The 20,159-nt window shown below is 26.4% G+C and overlaps 1 long non-coding RNA gene across 4 annotated transcripts in view; it reads left to right on the top strand.

The window, feature by feature from the left end:
* The window catches only part of LOC127283614 (uncharacterized), a 29,607-nt gene extending 9,847 nt beyond the window's left edge, over nucleotides 1-19,760 (top strand). Inside the window, exons 1-5 of one of the 4 annotated variants that reach the window (XR_007843376.1) lie at nucleotides 4,678-4,821; nucleotides 5,403-5,478; nucleotides 8,072-8,536; nucleotides 17,138-17,419; nucleotides 19,470-19,760. This is a non-coding gene — a long non-coding RNA (uncharacterized LOC127283614). Of the gene's footprint in view, nucleotides 1-4,677; nucleotides 4,822-5,402; nucleotides 5,735-8,071; nucleotides 8,537-17,137; nucleotides 17,420-19,469 lie in introns of those variants that run through there. The other 3 variants (XR_007843373.1, XR_007843375.1, XR_007843374.1) reach the window with 3 other exon arrangements.
* Nucleotides 19,761-20,159: the final 399 nt, after the last annotated feature.

The following is a 20,159-nucleotide window of genomic DNA, read 5'->3' as shown; positions in this document are numbered from 1 at the left end:
TCAAACACTCTTTGATGAAAAAATACCTGACCCTGTTAAGAAACTTTAAGGCCTAATTTAACGCATTACCTAGCTTTACAGGAGAAACAATGTTTGCATTTAAGAACAAACAATTGTTGATTACTTTGATAAATTATTCTTTTAATATAGTTTAACAAACTTTCGCCGATAAAAATGACAAATGAAATAGAATATCCAACAAGTAGAATTTGAAGTAGAAAAGGCAATAATGAGAATTTCTCAGGGTTTGGTGAATTTTTTACATCATCACTTATAAGAAAATCAGACGGTTTCATCCAATATAATGTCAACCCAAATTCTAACAGATTTGTTATAATTTTATTAAAATCATTAACAAATGGTGATGCTGGTTCTAGAACCATAGCTTGGGGTAAATAATAGAAAAGTTCGTCCACGACTTTCAATTGAGAACTTCCATCTGAATTTTTGTATTTCTCAATGAAAAACATTGCCATGGTTTGTCTAAAGAAACACGTGACATTTCTGTGTTCAATTAACATTTGTAAACATTCTTCATCTTTCGTTAAAATCAAAGTCTTCTTTAGTAAATCTCTAATAACTGGATCTTTATTACCAGAAAATACAGATGCATAATTTATTCTCATCATTGGGGTAAGATTTGTTTTATTTAGTTTTTCCAAAGTATCTATGATTATTACTGAACCCATTGTTATTTTTACATCCGTTAGAATTGAAAAAATCGTCGAAGAAAATACCATGAACGAGATCAACATTGATGCAAATACAATTTTTTCGTGTTTCTTTTGAGGTTCCTTGGGAACAGTGAAACCAAGCGTTGCTTGTAGTATGTAGTCAAAAGACCATAATTGATCATCAAATTTCATAATCCATGTGATCCCCTTTAAACTTAATATTAGAATGACAAGGTAAATCAAGGATGTTTGATAGCGTACATTCCAATTTGAATTCTCGGGTACCGGTATTACAGCACAAAATCGATCAAAATCGATAACTTTTGTTCTAGCAAGAACTGTTTTTTTTAAATAATTACTCCAGTTTGTAATGTATCGAATTTTTTTGGATGATAATTGACCTATAAGACTGGGAATTTTTTTACTGTCTTTTGATGGATTAAGTACACCGAACCATTCTACTTGTGATGGAACTTCTACTGTGGTAAAATGCAATTTTCCTGCAATTTCACGTGTTATTTGTGCCATTGGACCAGTAACATTAACAGGATATCCGTTGGAATTCCGTTTTACAAAAACGAATGGAGGAAAATTAAATGATCCTATTTTCATTTCAAAGTCATTCATGTTTTGCAATTTATTGACAAAGATTGGTTGCTTTTTATTAGTGTAATTTTTAATTTCATAAACATTAGTAAATGGATTGTACCAATGAATCTTTACATTTTCTGATCGTGACGAAATTAAATAAGCACCGTCTTTTTCTTCTTTTTTGCTAATTTCAAAGATTGTAAAATCCAAGAAATCATTTAACCACATTTGCTGAAGAAATTTATTGTATCTGTATTGATCACCTCCTGAAGAAACTATCGTTAAACATTTTGTGCGCGGTTCATGAGAATGCAAAGAAATTAAAAATTTTGCTGAGGCAAAAATTTTGGAAAACTTTTTGTTTTCTACTGAGAGAAATGTTATAACTAATGTTGTTGACTGTAAATCTTTAAATTGAGTCATTTGAGACAGTTCCTTTCCATGTTCTAATGTTGCTTTTTTTAGTCCAACTGTATTAAATGGAACAAATTTCAGTTTTTGTATAACGTCGTCGATTATGTGTTTTGATGTTTTATTGTCGTCATCAATAATTAAAAGTAGCCGTGAAAATTTTGAATCTTCTATGTACTTTACCAAATGATTTATCCAAAGAAAATCTCCAAATCCATTTTGAAAAGTCACAGTTAAAATTGTAAGAAAATTTACAAATATCAAATTTCGTACCTTCATTTTGTAGTTAGCTTTTATAAAGTGAATTCAACAAAATATTTATTTTTGTTATATTTGTGAAGAAGATTATTTTTTATACTCTTTCTTTTGCACAAAACAAAACATAATAGATTGGGTGACATTTAGATAAGAATTTGTACATCTTAGAAAAAGTAAGTTAAGAGATATTTTTTATTTTAAAAAACTTAAAACTATTGCTATGAAAAAAATTTCATTTTCTGTAATTATCGTTGTTTATTTTAAAAAAGTATAATACAGTAAATTATTTCGAAGAGTTTACCTCCTCAAGTGGACGGTTTTTCTGAATATACACTTTTAGAGTACACTGAACGTTCCTATATAGTTGTAAATAATATGTTTGGTCGTATAATTTTTTTTTACAAACATTTCTTTTTTATTGAATTCTATTTCCTTTGTCTGTTAAAAGTTACTACAGAAACAATATTACTAAACTGAAACTTTGACCTTAAAATGTAAACAATTGATTTTTATTTCTTTTGTTTTCGTCAATAGTTGCTATAGAAACAATATTATAAAAATAGCTGTTTAATTATAAACATCAACTATTAACTTTTGAATTAAGAAACTTAATTTTTTTCAGAGAGCATAGTATTAAAATTATTAATAGTATTAAATTCTTCACAAATTCAATTATCTTAAACTATTTTTCAATAAAAATTTTTATGAAATTCAACAATTTAAAAAAACTTTTTAAAATCATTTAAAATTACCAAAAATTTTCAATTTAAAATCACATGAAATTCAATTATTTTTAATGATTTTAATAATATTCTTCGAAAATTCAATTAAACTACTTTTAAATTTAAAATTTTATAAAATTCAACAAATTAAAAAATAAATCATTAAATAAAATTTCTGAAATTAAATTATTTTTAATGAATTTTATAATATTCTACGAAAATACAATTAGGTATCTGTAAGCATTTTTCAATTAAAAACTTTTAATTTCAATTTTTGTTTGAATTTTGTCTGTAATTTTTAATAATTTCTTCAGTCACAGAAATCACAAAAAAAATTTCAATTAACAATCACTTAAAGTTCAATTATTTTCAAAAATCTGAATTGTAAATTTTTGAAAATTAAATTTTTTTTAAAAAATGTTATCTAAAATTATTTATTAAACTATTTTCAATTCTGTAAAATTTAATTTATAGTCTTTAAAAAATTCTTTTGAAATTCAATTATTTCTAAAAATTTCAAATGTTACTCTTCCAAAATTCAATTATTTTTATTAATTTTGATATTTCTTTAAAAATTAAATTATTTAAAAAAGTTTCAAATAAAAACTCTAAAATTGAATTGTTGGCAGAAAATAAATATTAAAAAAAAAACTGCAACAGATAAAATTTGCAGAAAATTTATTTTAAATTTCAAATCTTCTGAGAATTTTTTTTGACCATTAAAACTTAAAATTATGCCAAAATTTTAAATTCAAATAAATTGCTTAAATAAGACATCAAAAAAAATTTTAAATAACTTTAAAATTTTTTTTACTAATTTGTTTTATTATTATTATTAAAAAAATTTAATAATTTCAATTTAATTAATTTAATAATTATTAATTATATTATTATTATATTATATTATTATAATTTATTATTAATTTGTTATATTATTTTTAATTTAATAATAATTCCTATTAAAAGTAGGAAACGAATTAGGTAACGTTATTTAAAATTTGACAAATTAGGACATTAATATTAATCTTTTTTAATAGAAAAATGAAAATTTGTCTTATTAATAATTTGTATATGAAAGTTTTTGTAGACCTGATAATTTCTTTCAAACTTAGTCATTTATAAAACAATAATTTTTTAAATATTTAGTTAAAAAATTATATCTCTAAATCTCAACTCTGTAGTGGAATTTCGAAAAACGGAAGAAAAAATAATTATATCAAATTTTGTAAAAGTATTTCAAAATTTATAAAATTATTTTCAAATTCTGGAAAATATGTTAAAAAGCATAATTTTTATGTTAAAAATTCTAAAGTTTAGAAAAATTTTTATAAACCTAATATTATAGGTTTAATAAAATATAGTATTATTTACTAATGAATTAAATATACATTTAATCAATTTTAAATAATAATTTATTTATTGTATTTATTGTTAATTTCATAGAAATTTATTAAAGATTATTATTTCTTATATGAATGAATTTTTCGCTTTTTATCCTATTTTCCACGACTTAAAAATACTTTTCCCCTTTACAGAAAAGACTTTTATAAAATTTGTTATTTTTTTTCTTTCCTTGCAATTAATTCATTTTTAAGATATCAAAATATAGGTACTTTAGAAATTATGTTTTTAAAAAAACTTATTTCCATTTAGTAGTAGAATTTTTTTCTTTTTATAATAATATATTTATGTGAAATTATTTTTTCCATTTTGGAAGATAGGGAAAATTTTTTTTTTTTAAAAAAACCTATTTTTATCCAATATGCACGATAAACACTACATTCCATGCTTTATATAGCGGACGAAAGGTACAATTTTTCCGCCCTCTATTATTTAGAACATATTCGCAATAAAGTATTAATATTATATTTAAATTTATTTAATGCTATAAATTATTATTATAATTTGTTATTATTTATAAAATTTTCATTTTAAAAGTATTTTTTGCAAATTAATTTCTTCAGTATTAGTGTATAGAACGAATGACTAGCGCCATCCTACATTCTCAGCAACAACTGCCAGACCAATTAGATTTCCATTCACATATATCCAACTTCACATTTCATCTGTGAAAAGTGTTCAGTATATTTGTCGATTCGTTTGTTTTATTTTCTAATTAATATTTTTATTATCTTTAAAAATCCATTACTTTTTATTCTTTAAAGGTATTTATAGCATCTTGTTTATTGTGCAATTTGATAAAATACATCGCGTGTGTAACTCGAGTGAAATTAACACCATCGGTTCAATCATGCGGCAAACTTTGCACTCGTTTAGAAATTGACAACTTTTCGTGTGTGTCATACAGTATATTATTTTCATTTATTTATTTCATTTATTTAATAAATTGTTCGAAATTTGACAACAATAATATCAATATCATAGTTTATTTTGCCAATTTTTTTTGAGCCACATGTTCTCTTCTTTTTACGAACACCGTGATTGTTAGGTCACGTGACCGCCGCAATAATATTTTTTCAATCACTTTTCTCGTGAAATACCAAATGGATTGAATTGCATTTTTGTGAAAAAGTCAAAAATATTATAAAGAAGGGCAGTGAGATGTAAAAGTGTATTGATAATTGTTAGAAAATTTGAGGTTAGAATAAACGTCATTGATCGGATTTTCGGGATTTTTCAATAACATTACAGTGCGATCAGTGGGCCTATCAATCACAATAATAATAAATAAAATAAATAATAAATAAATTTGTTAATAAATAAAAAATAATATTAATTTTTTTAGATGTTTGGATTTTCTAAACTATTGGCTTTTCGCAATGGTTGCTGCTTATATGAGTGATGTGATTTTACAAAGATTTGTGAATTATGCGATACATTTTCGTATTATGTAAATAATCACATCTTCACTGAATCAAGTTGTCGTGAGATAATTCGTCAACCACGAGTTCAACTTTTTTTCACGTTCGATGGCTCTTAGCCAGTTCGATTTGTCTCTTAGTCGAGTATTTTTTTATAATTTTACAGCTTTGTAGTTCTTGTCATTAAAAAATAAAAAAAAAAAAAATTAACTAATTCTAAAATTACAAACAAAAACGACTAAAAGACAAATCTAAGGTATTTTTTTAAATTAATATTTTAAGTTTTATATATAATTTTTTTTTTTGTAAAGGTTTTGATGGAAGATATCGACAATTTGTGTCAGTTTTAAACATTTTTTCGTTGAAAAGAAAATTTCACATTTTTTGAAAACTTTTAATTTTTCTTTCGATGCTTGAAAAAAGTGGTTTTACAAATATTTTTTACAAATATAATTTATTTTCAATTAAAATTTGACGAAGGTATTTTGCTTCGTTTTGTAAATATAAAATTTGAATTTTTCTTTACTTAAAAAAATTAATTATTGGACTTTAAATTAAAAAAAACAATTTTATATCTCTATGTTTTTTTTTTTATAAGAATAGAGAGATATATACAATTTTTAAAGTCCTAAAATTAATCTTCTTAATTAAAAACTTTTTAAATTCAATATTTCCAAAACGGAGCAAACTTTAAAAAAATTGTGAAATTTTTCAAATTCGATTATCATAAAATAAAATACTTTTATAAAAATTTCATGATTTTTATGTGCAGAGTAAATTGATTTATGTTTCTGATAAGTAATTAATATTTTATGTTAAATAGTTTTTCAATAATACTTAATGTTTTTAAAAATTTGCAAAATTTAACGTTACAAAATCAAGTCATGAATAGCCTATTTTTTTTAATTAATATTATTAGATAATATCATCAAGGGAATAAAATTTACTTGCTAATATTACGATCAATGAATTTAGAAATTCATCGAGTTTCACAAATATTTTTGAGACTAAATTAAAAAAAAATATCCTCAATCATTATATTATGATTTTCTAAGGATTTTATTGAAATCCTTTAAAAGTCCTTGAATTTTATAACAGAACCTTGAATCATTAAAATTTTTGACCCCTTTTAATTTAAAATGATGGTAAGAATTTGTAATATTTTTTGTGTCAATAAAATTCTAAAAAGACATGATTGTCAACAATAAAAAATATTAATTTTTATAATCAGTTTAGAAATTATAATCCAAAAATTTTTTAAAAATACTTATATTTTTTTCACAATTTTTACTAGTTTCTATTGCCAACAGAATTTTCTATTTTTTAAATAAAAATAGTCAAAAATTAAAATTTTCTTTTTTTGAACACCCAGTAAGTTATTAAAATCCAAATGATGCAAGAAAGAAATCTAATTTTCTTGGATCATTAAAATTTAAATACTCAAAATAAAAATGAAACTGAAGTTACCAACGTTGGTTCAACGAAAAAATTAAATTTAAGGATTCTAATTCCCATCAATGAAATTTGATTATTATCAACCCTCTGAAACCTGAAATAAAAAAAAAACAATATTTATCATTGTTTTGTCTTTGATTTTCCGAAAATTTCGAAATTTCAAATAATTTTGATATTTCCTCGACTCGGAAGCAATTTTTCTCGTTTGATAATTATTTGTTTCAATGCTAGAATCGTTTTAAAACACAGGAAAATTGCTTCCAAATCGGGGAGAACAGTGATTTTGACTTTTTTCTCACAGATTTTCCAAAAATCCCGAAATTTCAAAAAAATTTCTATTTCCCCGACTTGGAAGCAAATTTTCTTTTTTTTTTAAAGGCTTCTAGCATTGAAATAAATAATTATCAAAGAAGAAAAATTGCTTCCGAGGTGAGGAAATAGCAATTTACTTGACATTTCGAGATTTTCGGAAAATCCGTGACAAAAAAATCAAAATCACTGCTTTACCCGATTTGGAAGCAATTTTCCTGAGTTTTAAAACGATTCTAGCATTGAAATACATAATTATCAAACGTGAAAAATTGCTTCCGAGTCGAGGAAATATCAACATTATTTGAAATTTCGAAATTTTCGGAAAATTCGGGACAAAACAATGATAAATATTGTTTTTTTTATTTCAAGTTTCAGAGGGTTGAAAATAATCAAATTTCATTGATGGGAATTAGAATTCTTAAATTTTATTTTTTCGTTGAATCAACGTTGGTAACTTCAGTTTCATAAGTAAAAAGGTCTCTTAAAATAATAATTATTATTAAAACTTAAAAGTCTCTGCTGAATACAAAAAATTTTTTTTTTTAGACATTCAAGGTTTAATGACATGATTGTGATTTATTGTTATAATTTAAAAAATATTTTCATAATTTCTACACCGAAAGTTAACCTTGAAAAAAATTATTTTGGATCTTGAAAAATCCCTGAGTTTTTTTTTCAAGAATTGCTGGACACTCTAAATTATATAATTTTACTTAATTTATATTTGTTAGTGTCTGAAAGATTAAATTACACTGCAATACTTAAAGCCGTTTTCGAATATTTGGAAATTACTTGTGAAAATAATAATAATAATAACTTTTTGCAGAGAAAGAATCTATTAACTTTAAATTCAATGAAGAAGAAGTTGATTTAATTTAATTGTGCCGAAAGATGAAATAATGTTACAACAATCAATGTGGATATAATCACTCTCACTCTCTCTCTATCGCCATTGAAAGTGGATAAGATTTTGGCTGCTTCACTTGCAGGTATTGTTGAATTGGTGCAACAAGATTTTGGAATAGTTCAAATCGTCCTTCTATATTTTATGTGTCTAATAAACGTGGAATTTTCGATGCAACGAGAGTGGAAATAATTGGAAGTATCGATGGTCTGGTAATTGCTAAGAATTTGTCAATGTGGATGAAAAAATTTCAATAGTCTTCGAAAGAGACAAATTTTAGATGTGTATTATTATAATCGAAGAATTGCATTCAATAGAAATATAAAAGCCTACGAGAGAGGACGAAATTTTATTCATATTGCAACTGCAACTGTCATAGAAGAAGAGGTAATTTAAAATTTTAACTATTTTTTTTTCTCACTTATTTTATACATTTCAATTCAATTTTACACAAGTAAATTTTAATTTCATTTCTCCTTATAATAAAATAATTAATAAACACTGTGCAACAATTTTTGGGTCATCGTTTCTTCCCCGAGTTCGTCTAGCCTTAAATTAACTTAATATACCTATAGACAAATTAAACTCCACAAACGATTTCGAAAAATTAGATCGATTTTTATGGGCTTTGGAAGTTGCAACAACGATTTGTTTAATTTTTTTTAATTTTACTTTTAAAAATTTGATCAAATTATGATTTAGAAAAATTGTTTTGCACATTTTAAGTCTTAAATAATTAATGAAAAATCGAAATATGTTTATTTATTTGCGTTATGGTTATAAGAAATCTCCTTTTGACCCAATTTTCTGAATTTTACCACAATTTTTTTTTTCATTTCATACAACATAAGCTTTGCAATGTAATTTTTTTCTGATTTTTCATTCAATGTAAATAAAAATAGAATAAACCGAACATTAATTACTATTTTTTTAAAAATCTTATTACATTGCAAAACTTGGCAGCAAAAACAAGGAAATTGTTGAAAAAATGACAAAAACTTAATTAAAAAATTTTTATGATCACCATAAACCAAATAAATATTATATTTTTCAAATTTTCTAATCTAAAATATTTAATAATTTTGATCTATTTAATAATTAATCGAAAAATACTAAAAATATTACAAAAATATTTTTAAAAATTAGTATAACTTCAAAAATCCATAAAACAGAAATGCGAGCTAATTTTTTAAAATCCTTTGGGGATTTAATTACAATAGGGTCAGACCATTATATTTCGAAAGAAGTTGTTGCGGCCGAATTTTAGAAAAAATTTATTTTTTTTAGAAATGATTCTGTATAAAATCTAGGGAATAAAATAAAAAGAATTATGTAAAAAAAAATTATTTTTCTTAAAACATTTCGAGTTAAAAACTGATTTAAATTAATTAAATTTTTTGAAAAATTAAGAAAATTTTAATTGATTTTGGGTGTAACATATACTTTATATGTACGAATCGATTCGTTTCAATGCAAGGAATTCAATATTATTTTATGTATTAACTTGAATTTAAAAAAACACAAAATTTTTTAGCTAAAACATGAATTTTTGATTTTTCAATTTTTATTAATTCTTAAAATTTAAATCAAATCTATACTTTATATATACCAATAGATTCGTTTTAATGAAGGGAATAAAATTATTTCATATATAAACTTGAATTTTAATAAACACAACATTTTTTAGCTAAAATATGAATTTTTTATTTTTTAACTTTCTTTAATTCTTTAAATTTAATCAAATCTATACTTTATATACATATATACTAATCGATTCGTTTTGACATAAAGAAGATGATTATGTGATATATTACTTTAAATTTTTCTATTTAAAAATTTTTTCTATTAAAAAAAAAATTTGAAAAAAAGACGATAAAATTTTTTTTTTTGGGTATTTTTAAAAATCATCTCGTCATTTTTGAGAGATTAATGTGATAAATAAGCCTACCAAATTTTATCCAAATACATTAAAACCTGTTAAAGATATCGTGTTCACAAAAACGATACACACACACACACACACATACATACATCCGGACAATTGATCAGGATCTTATATAACATGTTTCTATATAGAGGAAAATTTGTTTTCACCATGTTTAAAAATTTTATAAACGAAAGGACTACAAAGCTTCCTCCACGAGGAAGCAATTATTAAAAGTGTAAAAAATATTATTGATTCTTGTTTGAAATTGATTGATTATTTATATTTTAATGATTAAACTACTAAATAAATTAAAATAATAGGTAAAATATGTTTTTAAAGTTGGTTCGTATAATTAATATATTTTAATTAATTAATATAATATTTGTATTAATAAAAATTAAATTAAATAAAAACTTACCGATTATAGAGTATTCTTGATGAAGTTTCAGATTTTCTTAGCATTATAATTAATTTTACTTTAAATATACAATAAATATTGAGTTAAAAGTACGCGATCTCCGTATTTTTCCGAACTTTTCAAATTAATATCTCCGTCATGGTGATTCCACAAATGGAACGCGAGTCTGACGCGCGACAATTGATCGTACGTATACGGAGCAGTATACGTATTATGCGAGAGAGCCTATTCTCTGTTATCAAATTATTGACTAGAATTTTTGAATATCAAATTTTTTCTTTATTTTATTATTTAACAATCATATAACTTTTCGTTACAAATGGTTTCTGAGAATTTGTTTAAAAAAACGAATATTTATTGAATTATTTTGCAAGTAACAGAATTAGTATCACTAGAGAAAATTTTACATTCCAATGTAAAATTTTCTCTAGTGATACTAATTTATACTAATACTAATTTGGATAAATAAAAATTTGTTTTAGAGAAAATTTAATTAAATAAGAACTTGGTTAAATAAAAATTAGGCTTTAATAAAAATTCGGTTATATAAAAATTTTTATTTAACGGATTTTTTTTTAATAGAATTGTTATTAAAGCCTAATTTTTATTTAACCAAATTCTTATTTAATTAAATTTTCGCTAAACCAAATTTTTATTTAGCTAAATTAGTATTACTATAAATTATATTAGTATAAGTTAGTATAATTCGATAACAGAGAATAGGCTTCGATGCGTAATAGCGCGCCGCGCGCGGCAGTGGTGATTGTTCCAGCGCTTGCACGTCGCTCTTCAAATTCGCGTAATTTACTCATTTTTTAAAGGTACTAAGATTTTTTTTAAAATTAAAGTTGAGAAAGTGTAGATTTATGTCGTTTTTAAAATTTTTTCCTAAAAATATGAGAAATAGTTTAAATATTCATTTGTTTATTAAATAAACAATTTTTTTTGCATAAACAATAAAGGTTAATTGAAATTTTTATTGCATTTCAAAGAGACATAATTTTTCTATATGCTCACAAAATTTTATTAAATTTCATTAACAAGCAACAGAGTAATTGCAAATTTAGTGGAAAGGTAACAAAATATTCAATTAGGGTCAGCCGGGGTAAATCCGAACGCTTTTAGTAAGTTTCAACAATAACATAAGTTTTTTCTTTAAAAAAAAAATACTTCCGGTATTCTGGTGCATGAAGTTGTTACTTTACTTCCATAGAACAATTTTATGGGGTAGCAAAAATTTTTGATAAATTACAATCGCAGGAAACTTAGCGTTCGTATTTACCTCGATACTTTGCAACTTTCCTAAAATACCGGGGTAAATACGAACGCCACTGTATTTCAGAAAAATCTTAGGGAAAATAAATTTAAAGTATTGCAATTGTTAAACTTATATAAAAACTGAAAAAATACGATAATAAACCTATTATGTAATAATGCATCATATATAAATACAAAAATCAAACAGGTTAAAAATTAAAATGCATTACACAATTAAAACATTCAATAACTTTATCAAATCATAACGGATTTTTGCAAAACTTGGTACAGAAAGTATTTTGGAGTGATTGAATGTAAATACAAAAATAAAAGTCAAATTTTTTAAATTCAAAATGGCGGACTTTCCTAAAACTTATTTTTAAAAATGATCAAATTTGCTAACCCTGAAACCCCCCGAGTAACAATTTTCGAGCGAATCCAATGAATTTTTTAATTCTCGTCCGCCATTTTGAATTTTGAAAAACTGACTTCAAATTGGTAATTAGCGACCCCAAAAACCGTAGAATACCAAATTTTATTAAGATCCTGAAAAACTTTTTTCAACAAACCATTTGGCAAAAAAATTGAAACACTCCTTCGAGAGAACAGAGATTAAGTTTCTGCTTATTAATTACTAACGAGGATACGTATAGAAAAAAAAACTTTTTTCTATGTACTTTTATAATGTTAAAATAATAGTGTAATCAAATAAAAACAATTTTGTGTGGCTCTGATGTAAAAAAAAATTATTGAAAATACCGTTCGGATTTACCCCGGTTTTCCAATTTTCCTGGGTAAATACGAACGGTCTGATAATATTAATAAAATTTTACAGAAGGCAAAAATGAAAAATAGTTTCTGTTCTAGTATTCATAACAAACAATTATAAATAATAAAATAAATTTTTAGCTTCTTTTTCTTCAAATACGAGACAAAATACTGAAAGAGTGTCATCTTTGATTTTCAATCTTTTTTGCAATACTCGTTATCTTTGTTTATGCTGTTGCTAATTAACAAACGAAAAATGGGATAATACTTAGAATCTCTTGAAGAGGATCTGAGGTAAAAATTCTCATATCGAACTTATTTTTAAAAATTTTAATTAAGCCGAAATAATTAGCGTTCGGATTTACCCCCCGTTCGGATTTACCCCGGCTGACCCTAAATAATTAAAAAAATAATTTTTTTAAAAACGCATTTCAGGAATGTTTTTAATTCGGCTTCCTGCAATAGATTATGAAAAAAAAATATTTTAAATTTGAAAAGTCAGTTTTAGGTGGCCCAGTTGAGAAATTTTCACCTAAATAATAATGCATTACATAAGTTTAAAAGTAAACCATGTTAAATACTATGTACTGATAAGAATATAGATGAATACTATTTTCAATACATTTTTATAATGCTGAAAACAGTGTTGTAGTTAATAGAAACAATTTTCTCTCTCTCAAATTTAAGAAATATTGTTAAAATTTCTGTTTCTATTTACGCCGAATTTCCAGTTTATAGGGGTAAATAGAAACAGTCTCCTATTTTTAATTAAATTTTGAAAAATGAAAAAATCAAAGTTGATTTTTTTTGTAGTATTAATAAGAGAAAATTACACGGAGAGAAGTACGGAATCTAATACCTCCCGCTATAGACGTAACTCTGCGTAACTCTGTGAGCTAGATACGTCTAGTAATCGGGGTATTCTCTAGCCCACAATCAGAGTTACGGAGAGCTACATCTATAGCGGGATCCCGTACTTCTCCCGTGTTTAAATAATCATATAAAATTTTTTATCTTAGAACCTGTGGGGATGTTATAAGGTTTAAGACCGTATTTATTTTAAAAAATTTATATTTAACTGAAATAACTACTGTTTCGATTTACCCCAACTGACATACAAAAAAATCTACTGTGTTGTCACCACCGAAAGGGAGACAAAAACTGTCTTCTAGTTAATTCGAGTCAAAAAAGAAAGTAGGATTATTTTTCAGAAGATTAAAAGGAGAAATCTTTGTCAGTATCAAAAGTTAGTCGTGTCACGGGTCCTCAGATAGTTTTTCTAAACTGAATTCACTTTCAAAAAGGAGACGAAAATTCTCTTTTAGATAATTCTTGTCAAGGAAGAAAGAAGGGATTTTTTTCAGTAGATTCGAATGAAAACTATTCATACTTTCTTTCTCGCATAGAATTAGCTTGTACGCAATTTTTGTCTCCCTTTCCAAAAAGGTGAAAACAGTAGAAATACCACAAGAGAAACAGTAAAAAACATTCTTTTGGTTTTGTTAAAGATTTTTCCTTTATAACTGCAGAAAAATTTTCCTACTTACTTTCTCGCTTAGCATTACATTGTACACAATTTTTGTCTGACTTTCTGTGGTGAAAACCCTGCAGAAATACCCTCAGAAAACCAGTGAAAAATATACTTTTAGTTTGTACAAACATAATTCCTTGATAACTAGAAAAAAATATTTCTGCCTTCTCGTTTTCTTAGCTATAGCTTGTACACAATTTTTTTCTGCCTTTCTGAGGTGAAAACCCGGTAGAAATAGCCTCAGAAATCCAGTGAAAAATATGCTTTTAGTTTGTACAAACATATTTTCTTGCTAACTAGAAAAAAATATTCCTGCTTTTTTGTTCTCTTAGATATAAGTTGAACACAATTTTTGTCTGCCTTTCTGAGGTGAAAACCCGGTAGAAATACCCTCAGAGAACGAGTGAAAAATATGCTTTTAGTTTGTACAAACATATTTTCTTGATAACTAGAAAAAAATATTCCTGCTTTTTTGTTCTCTTAGATATAACTTGAACACAATTTTTGTCTGCCTTTCTGAGGTGAAAACCCGGTAGAAATACCCTCAGAGAACCAGTGAAAAATGTACTTTAAGTTTGTACAAACATATTTCCTTGATAACTAGAAAAAAATATTCCTGCCTTCTCGTTCTCTTAGATATAACTTCTACCCAATTTTTGTCTGCCTTTCTGTGGTGAAAACCCGGTAGAAATATCCTCGGCAATCCAGTGAAAAATATGCATTTAGTTTTTACAAACATATTTTCTTGATAATTAGAAAAAATTATTTCTACTTTCTTTTTCTTTCAGATATAACTTGTACACAATTTTTGTCTGCGTTTCTGAGATGAAAACCCGGTATAAATACCCTCAGAGAACCAGTGAAAAATGTACTTTTAGTTTGTACAAACATATTTCCTTGATAACTTGAAAAAAATATTCCTGCTTTTTTGTTCTCTTAGATATAACTTGTACACAATTTTTGTCTGCCTTTCTGAGGTGAAAACCCGGTAGAAATACCCTCAGAGAACCAGTGAAAAATATGCTTTTAGTTTGTACAAACATATTTTCTTGATAACTAGAAAAGAATATTCCTGCTTTTTTGTTCTCTTAGATATAACTTGAACACAATTTTTGTCTGCCTTTCTGAGGTGAAAACCCGGTAGAAATACCCTCAGAGAACCTGTGAAAAATGTACTTTTAGTTTGTACAAACATATTTCCTTGCTAACTATAAAAAAATATTCCTGCCTTCTCGTTCTCTCAGATATAACTTGTACAGAATTTTTGTCTGCCTTTCTGAGGTGAAAACCCGGTAGAAATACCCTCAAAGAACCAGTGAAAAATATAGTCTTAGTTTGAACAAACGTTTTTCCTTGCTAACTAGAAAAAAATATTCCTGCTTTTTTGTTCTCTTAGATATAACTTGTACACAATTTTTGTCTGCCTTTCTGAGGTGAAAACCCGGTAGAAATACCCTCAGAGAACCAGTGAAAAATATAGTCTTAGTTTGAACAAACGTTTTTCCTTGCTAACTAGAAAAAAATATTCCTGCTTTTTTGTTCTCTTAGATATAACTTGTACACAATTTTTGTCTGCCTTTCTGAGGTGAAAACCCGGTAGAAATACCCTCAGAGAACCAGTGAAAAATATGCTTGTAGTTTGTACAAACGTATTTTTTTGCTAACTAGAAAAAAATATTCCTGCTTTTTTGTTTTCTTAGATATAACTTGAACACAATTTTTGTCTGCCTTTCTGAGGTGAAAACCCGGTAGAAATACCCTCAGAGAACCAGTGAAAAATGTACTTTTAGTTTGTACAAACATATTTCCTTGCTAACTATAAAAAAATATTCCTGCCTTCTCGTTCTCTTAGATATAACTTGTACAGAATTTTTGTCTGCCTTTCTGAGGTGAAAACCCGGTAGAAATACCCTCAGAGAACCAGTGAAAAATGTAGTCTTAGTTTGTACAAACATATTTTCTTGATAACTTGAAAAAAATATTCCTGTTTTTTTGTTCTCTTAGATATAACTTGAACACAATTTTTGTTTGCCTTTCTGAGGTGAAAACCCGTTAGAAATACCCTCAGAGAACAAGTGAAAAATGTACTTTTAGTTTGTACAAACATGTTTCCTTGATAACTTGAAAAAAATATTCCTGCTTTTTTGTTCTCTTAGATATAACTTGTACACAATTTTTGTCTGCCTTTCTGAGGTGAAAACCCGGTAGAAATACCCTCAGAGAACCAGTGAAAAATATGCTTGTAGTTTGTACAAACGTATTTTCTTGCTAACTAGAAAAAAATATTCCTGCTTTTTTGTTTTCTTAGATATAACTTGAACACAATTTTTGTCTGCCTTTCTGAGGTGAAAACCCGGTAGAAATACCCTCAGAGAACCAGTGAAAAATATGATTTTAGTTTGTACAAACATATTTTCTTGATAACTAGAAAAAAATATTCCTGCTTTTTTCTTCTCTTAGATATAATTTGAACATAATTTGTGTCTGCATTTCTGAGGTGAAAACCCGGTAGAAATACCCTCAGAGAACCAGTGAAAAATGTACTTTTAGTTTGTACAAACATATTTCCTTGCTAACTAGAAAAATTATTCCTTCTTTTTTGTTCTCTTAAATATAACTTGATCACAATTTTTGTCTGCCTTTCTAAGGTGAAAACCCGGTAGAAATACCCTCAGAGAACCAGTGAAAAATGAACTTTTGGTTTGTACAAGCATATTTCCTTGATAACTTGAAAAAAATATTCCTGCTTTTTTGTTCTCTTAGATATAACTTGTACACAATTTTTGTCTGCCTTTCTGAGGTGAAAACCCGGTAGAAATACCCTCAGAGAACCAGTGAAAAATATGCATTTAGTTTTTACAAACATATTTTCTTGATAACTAGAAAAAAATATTCCTGCTTTTTTGTTCTCTTAGATATAACTTGAACACAATTTTTGTCTGCCTTTCTGAGGTGAAAACCCGGTAGAAATACCCTCAGAGTGCCAGTGAAAAATGTACATTTGCTTTGACAACGCTTTTTCTTTCAAAACGACAAAAAAGTAGTTGATTGGTAATTCAGTTTGTAATATTTCCAAAATTTTTTTAGGTTCTTAAAGAAGAACAACCAACAATGTAAATTGAAGTTATTTCTACAATAATGCAGCACAAATAATAAAAAATTGGAAAACAGGTGTCTAATACTAAATTTTATCAGCGAGTAATTCAAGTATCGAGCATTGACATGTTAAAAATTATGTCAACATCCAAATAAGAGATAAAGGAAGCAAATATATTAAACAGAGCTAGTTTAAAGGAGTTATAACTACTGAAAATTATTTTTTTTTGGTCGTCAAAATTTTAATGAGAGGGAATTAAAATTCCGCCTAAGGTAAAAGGTCATTATTTCAATTTTTGTATCCTTTTTTTCTTTAGTTATTTTTTTTCAATTAAAATTTTATAAATTTTTCTCTCTTTCTGAGGTGAAAACCCGGTAGAAATACCCTCAAAGAACCAGTGAAAAATCTGCTTTTAGTTTGTACAAACATATTTCCTTGATAACTTGAAAAAAATATTCCTGCTTTTTTGTTCTCTTAGATATAACTTGAACACAATTTTTGTCTGCCTTTCTGAGGTGAAAACCCGGTAGAAATACCCTCAGAGAACCAGTGAAAAATGTACTTTTAGTTTGTACAAACATATTTCCTTGCTAACTATAAAAAAATATTCCTGCCTTCTCGTTCTCTTAGATATAACTTGTACAGAATTTTTGTCTGCCTTTCTGAGGTGAAAACCCGGTAGAAATACCCTCAGAGAACCAGTGAAAAATGTAGTCTTAGTTTGTACAAACATATTTTCTTGATAACTTGAAAAAAATATTCCTGTTTTTTTGTTCTCTTAGATATAACTTGAACACAATTTTTGTTTGCCTTTCTGAGGTGAAAACCCGTTAGAAATACCCTCAGAGAACAAGTGAAAAATGTACTTTTAGTTTGTACAAACATGTTTCCTTGATAACTTGAAAAAAATATTCCTGCTTTTTTGTTCTCTTAAATATAACTTGATCACAATTTTTGTCTGCCTTTCTAAGGTGAAAACCCGGTAGAAATACCCTCAGAGAACCAGTGAAAAATGAACTTTTGGTTTGTACAAGCATATTTCCTTGATAACTTGAAAAAAATATTCCTGCTTTTTTGTTCTCTTAGATATAACTTGTACACAATTTTTGTCTGCCTTTCTGAGGTGAAAACCCGGTAGAAATACCCTCAGAGAACCAGTGAAAAATATGCTTGTAGTTTGTACAAACATATTTTCTTGCTAACTAGAAAAAAATATTCCTGCTTTTTTGTTCTCTTAGATATAACTTGAACACAATTTTTGTCTGCCTTTCTGAGGTGAAAACCCGGTAGAAGTACCCTCAGAGAACCAGTGAAAAATGTACTTTTAGTTTGTACAAACATATTTCCTTGATAACTTGAAAAAAATATTCCTGCTTTTTTGTTCTCTTAGATATAAATTGTACACAATTTTTGTCTGCCTTTCTTAGGTGAAAACCCGGTAGAAATAGTCTCAGAAATCCAGTGAAAAATATGCATTTAGTTTTTACAAACATATTTTCTTGATAACTAGAAAAAAATATTCCTGCTTTTTTGTTCTCTTAGATATAACTTGAACACAATTTTTGTCTGCCTTTCTGAGGTGAAAACCCGGTAGAAGTACCCTCAGAGAACCAGTGAAAAATGTACTTTTAGTTTGTACAAACATATTTCCTTGATAACTTGAAAAAAATATTCCTGCTTTTTTGTTCTCTTAGATATAACTTGTACACAATTTTTGTCTGCCTTTCTGAGGTGAAAACCCGGTAGAAATAGCCTCAGAAATCCAGTGAAAAATATGCTTTTAGTTTGTACAAACATATTTTCTTGATAACTAGAAAAAAATATTCCTGTTTTTTTGTTCTCTTAGATATAACTTGAACACAATTTTTGTCTGCCTTTCTGAGGTGAAAACCCGGTAGAAATACCCTCAGAGAACCAGTGAAAAATGTACTTTTAGTTTGTACAAACATATTTCCTTGCTAACTAGAAAAAAATATTCCTTCTTTTTTGTTCTCTTAAATATAACTTGAACACAATTTTTGTCTGCCTTTCTGAGGTGAAAACCCGGTAGAAATACCCTCAGAGAACCAGTGAAAAATATGCATTTAGTTTTTACAAACATATTTTCTTGATAACTAGAAAAAAATATTCCTGCTTTTTTGTTCTCTTAGATATAACTTGAACACAATTTTTGTCTGCCTTTCTGAGGTGAAAACCCGGTAGAAATACCCTCAGAGAGCCAGTGAAAAATGTACATTTGCTTTGACAACGCTTTTTCTTTCAAAACGACAAAAAAGTAGTTGATTGGTAATTCAGTTTGTAATATTTCCAAAATTTTTTTAGGTTCTTAAAGAAGAACAACCAACAATGTAAATTGAAGTTATTTCTACAATAATGCAGCACAAATAATAAAAAATTGGAAAACAGGTGTCTAATACTAAATTTTATCAGCGAGTAATTCAAGTATCGAGCATTGACATGTTAAAAATTATGTCAACATCCAAATAAGAGATAAAGGAACCAAATATATTAAACAGAGCTAGTTTAAAGGAGTTATAACTACTGAAAATTATTTTTTATTTGGTCGTCAAAATTTTAATGAGAGGGAATTAAAATTCCGCCTAAGGTAAAAGGTCATTATTTCAATTTTTGTATCCTTTTTTTCATTAGTTATTTTTTTTCAATTAAAATTTTATAAATTTTTCTCTCTTTCTGAGGTGAAAACCCGGTAGAAATACCCTCAGAGAACCAGTGAAAAATATGCTTTTAGTTTGTACAAACATATTTCCTTGATAACTTGAAAAAAATATTCCTGCTTTTTTGTTCTCTTAGATATAACTTGAACACAATTTTTGTCTGCCTTTCTGAGGTGAAAACCCGGTAGAAGTACCCTCAGAGAACCAGTGAAAAATGTACTTTTAGTTTGTACAAACATATTTCCTTGATAACTTGAAAAAAATATTCCTGCTTTTTTGTTCTCTTAGATATAACTTGTACACAATTTTTGTCTGCCTTTCTGAGGTGAAAACCCGG

This window comes from Leptopilina boulardi, unplaced genomic scaffold, assembly GCF_019393585.1.
Source record: "Leptopilina boulardi isolate dan_hultmark-lab unplaced genomic scaffold, ZJU_Lbou_2.1 LbouV2_310, whole genome shotgun sequence".
NCBI lineage: Eukaryota > Metazoa > Arthropoda > Insecta > Hymenoptera > Figitidae > Leptopilina > Leptopilina boulardi.
This window is presented reverse-complemented; position numbering and strand designations above follow the sequence as displayed.